Here is a 4187-nt window from a genome sequence, read left to right as displayed (position 1 = left end):
TTTTATTTTATTTTATTATGTTTTAATATATTTTATTGATTTTTCACAGAGAGGAAGGGAGAGGGATAGAGAGTTAGAAACATCAATGAGAGAGAAACATGGATCGGCTGCCTCCTGCACGCCCCCTACTGGGGATGTGCCCGCAACCAAGGCACATGCCCTTGACCGGAATTGAACCGATTCCGCAGGCCGACGCTCTATCCACTGAGCCAAACCAGCCAGGGCAAAGGTGTGTTTTTTTTTAATTGCTTGTGGGGTAAAGTGTTATGCCCAGATTTCAAGATTCCCAAGAGTCCATCAGGGAGCCAGCCAGTCCAATGCAAAAGCAAAGAGTCTTTTATTTCAAGCCCGGGCTTGGCTCCCTTCTCTCCCTGTATCCTTATGGTTGACAAAGTCCTTGATAATGGGGTTCAGGACATGCTACCTCAAAATATTTTAAGCTGAAGGAATTTGAGAAATGGCAGGTGCAGGAAGGACTCTCTGATCTCCCCATTCTCCCCTGAGGCGGGTCATAGGACCCACTGGTGAGAGGTGCCCGCCCCACACCCAAGGAAAAGACCATTCTTATGTCTATAGCATAGATGGAGACATGATGAGAGGAACCGGAATGAACAGGCCTCACTGGGTTTCCCTCAGATTACTACCATTGGCTCATAACCTTTGTTCTATCACATTTTCTCATGACTTTCTGCTCTTTATTAAACCAAGTAGAAAAACACTCGGGTTTAACCGTTTGAGTATTGATTTTCTTATAAAAGCTCCCATGTCACGTAAAACTTACGTTAAATAAATGTGTGTGCTTTCCTCTTGTTAATTTGTCTTCTGTAACAGAGTCCCAGCCAGGAACCTGGACGGGTAGAAGAAAAACGATTTTTCCCTCCCATACATTGGCAATATTGCAAATGGATGCTTCATAAAATACAACCAACCCCAAATTCCCTACTTGTGGTCCATAATAAGAAATAACAAACAGCACAGAAGCTCTGCGCCATGCAAGGATAGCCTGGGTCCTGGTTGCCATGGTTATGAGGAGTAGCTCTGCACTGGGCACAAACCTCAGTTGTTATACCTGAATGCAGAAAGGCTCTCTTCATGGATTTTCCCACATCACTCTGCTTTTGTCCATGTCACTTCTTTCAAATCCAAACTTGGTACAATTGCAGCTCTGTCTCTTCCCCAGCCCTTCCTGGGATCAGAGGCTCCTTTCATTCCCCATTTCCATTTCCAAGGACCAGTCAGGAAGCCCGCGGCTGGCAGCGCTCCACTGCCTTTGCAAGGGCCGGCCTTCATCTTTCAGGTCAGATTGCTTTGTTATTTATAACTTACCAGTAAGTGCAAAATATTTGACTCAAACATTTTTCTGTCTCTCAGAGGTATTTACTGTAAGGGCCTAGATTATAGAAGGCACCTTCTTTCTTGATTTCTTTATTTTTAGAAGGCACCTTCTTGCTTTCAGAAGAGCCCACAGCCTGAAGGAAGAACCCATCATGACTTCATGTAATCTCATTTGCAATATTGTTTAAAATTAGGCTTCCAGAGATGTCACTGTGTGTTACCAGAAAGGCTGTACGGTAACGATTGCACATTGCTTTACACTTTGCCAGGTGCTGGGGGCAAAGAGATGACAAGACACCGTCCCAGGCCTCAGGACCCATGAATACAGGTGGAGCGCCAATGCCATGTAGCCAATAGTCATTTTCCACTTTAAGAGACCGAAGAGGCAGGGGTGCAGGCGTCTAGGGCAGTGATGGCGAACCTATGACACTCGTGTCAGAGGTGACACGCGAACTCATTTTGTTGGTTGATTTTTCTTGGTTAAATGGCATTTAAATATATAAAATAAATATCAAAAATATAAATCTTTGTCTTACTATGGTTGCAAAGGTCAAAAAATTTCTATATGTGACACGGCACCAGAGTTAAGTTAGGGTTTTTCAAAATGCTGACACGCCGAGCTCAAAAGGTTCACCATCACTGGTTTAGGGGAATCGGGAGGGCTTCACAGAGGCTGTGTCCCTTCAGGCAAATCTTGAAGTTAGCCATCCATTCAGAGGAAGGGCGAAGGATGTTTTCCCACCATAGTCACTAGATTCCTGGCACTTTACATACAGCATCTCATTTAATCTTCACAACGACCCTGCCGGCATTTTTCGATTGGCTGCCTCCTGCATGCCCCCTACCAGGGATTGGGCTGGCAACTTGGGCATATGCCCTGACCTGGAATTGCACCCTGACCTCCTGGTTCATAGGTCAACGCTCAACCACTAAGCAACACTGGCCGGGCATTTTAATGGATTTTGATATCATTTAAAAATGAGACAGAAGCTAAAGGGTGTGGGGGTTTCTTTGGGGGTATGAAAATGTTCAGAAATTGATCGTGATCATGGTTGCACAACTCTGTGAATAAACACCATTGAATTGATAGCTTTGAATGGGTGAATTGTATGGTCTGTAAAGCTATTATGAAAAAAATCAGCCCGGCCGGCATGGCTCAGTGGTTGAGCATCAACCTCTGAACCAGGAAGTCACGGTTCCATTCCCTGTCAGGGCACATGCCCGGGTTGCAGGCTCGATCCCCAGTGGGGCCGTGCAAGAGGCAGCCGATCGATGATTCTCATCACTGATGTTTCTCTCTCTCCCTCTCCTTTCCTCTCAATAAGAATATATTAAAAAATCAAATGAACTGAGAGAGAGAATTGGAGACAGAATCTCCATTGGATATTTACCTCAGTGAGTCATTCTGAACCTTTCTGTACAATTCAGTGTCCAGCTTCCCTCATACCTATAATGGAGCAATACAGCAGCCTTCCTCAGAGGGGCCTCCAGGAGGGGACAGAACCACTGACAGATGAAGAGGAGTCAGGTAGCGGCCAGGCAGCGTGCTGGGCTCTGGCCTTTGCATTTCTGCATAGAAGGCCCCTTCCTCTTTCAGTCACACATCCAGCAGGGCCAAAGCTTCCATCCACAATCATTGCTCCCCATTTCTCTCTGTTTCTTCCCCATTTCTCAAGCCACAGATTTGAGCTGCCACATACGCCCCCAGTTAGATCTGTGCCCAGAAAAGAAACTGCAGATAAAGTCAGCCCCGCACTCTCGCCATTCGCAGTGAGGCCCTGGGATCAGCTGTGTCAGCATCACCTGGGAGCAAATACAGACACCAGGGCCTCATCCAGACCTATTGACTCTGAATCGCCTTTGTCACAAAGCCCTCTGTGAGTCCTACGTATGTTCCACTTTGCAAAATGCTGTCCTGTCCACAGCCATTGGGCCTGCGAACTCTGCCTCCCACTTAACACCTTTGGATGAAACCCCAAGTTCCCAGCTAGCACAGCTCTCTCCACTGGTCTTGGTCACAACCATCTCCACCTTCCATGTTGCTAAATGCAAGGGACACTTCTCAGCCCTGAAACCTATCAGCAGCATTTACACACTTGCTTCCTTCTTGAAAACACTGTTTTCATGTGGCTTACAGCAGGTCACTGGCTTCCTTGCTGGTCATTGACTGTGCCAGGCACACACCTGCCACAGGACCTTTGCACCGGCTGCAGCTTCTGCCTCAAATGCTCTTATCCCAGATTCCCAATGACTTAATTTACCTAGCTCAGATGTCACCTCGGGCAGTGATGCCTTCCCCAAGTACCCTTTCTGATTTTTTTGGTAGAGCTTATTCACTATTTAGATACAATGCTTTACTTACTTAGTTTGTTAATTGTCCATTTCCCACCCCCCTCCCTTCACCAAATTGTAAATTCCATAGGGTTAGGGATTTTTGTCTTCTTAGTTTACAGCTTATCCCTAGCCCCTAGAACAGTTCCTGGCACATGGAAAGCCTTCAACAAATATTTGCCAAATTAATGCACTTAAAAAAACCAGAATAGCCAGAAATATGACATATCAATACCTATGCATATTTATGTAAAGAATTAAAAACCTGTTTAGAGGGAGTGATTATAGTTTACAACAGGCAAAACAATTTGAGAGTGGAAAGAATGAAGAATTGGAAAAGAGAAAACATGTTTTTCCCAGAATACTTTTGAGCTTTTCTTTCCCATGTAGTATCTTTAAGTGAGCATCTATAATAATAAAAGCGTAATATGCTAATTAGACCAGAAGTCCTTCTGGATGACCTTCTGGACGATGCCAAGGCTGCGAGGGAAGCCCCGATCCCGGGTGCCAGAGGGAAGCCG

This window comes from Myotis brandtii, unplaced genomic scaffold (genome assembly GCF_000412655.1).
Source record: "Myotis brandtii unplaced genomic scaffold, ASM41265v1 scaffold359, whole genome shotgun sequence".
Classification (NCBI taxonomy): Eukaryota; Metazoa; Chordata; class Mammalia; order Chiroptera; family Vespertilionidae; genus Myotis; species Myotis brandtii.
Note: the sequence above shows the minus strand (reverse complement) of the source record.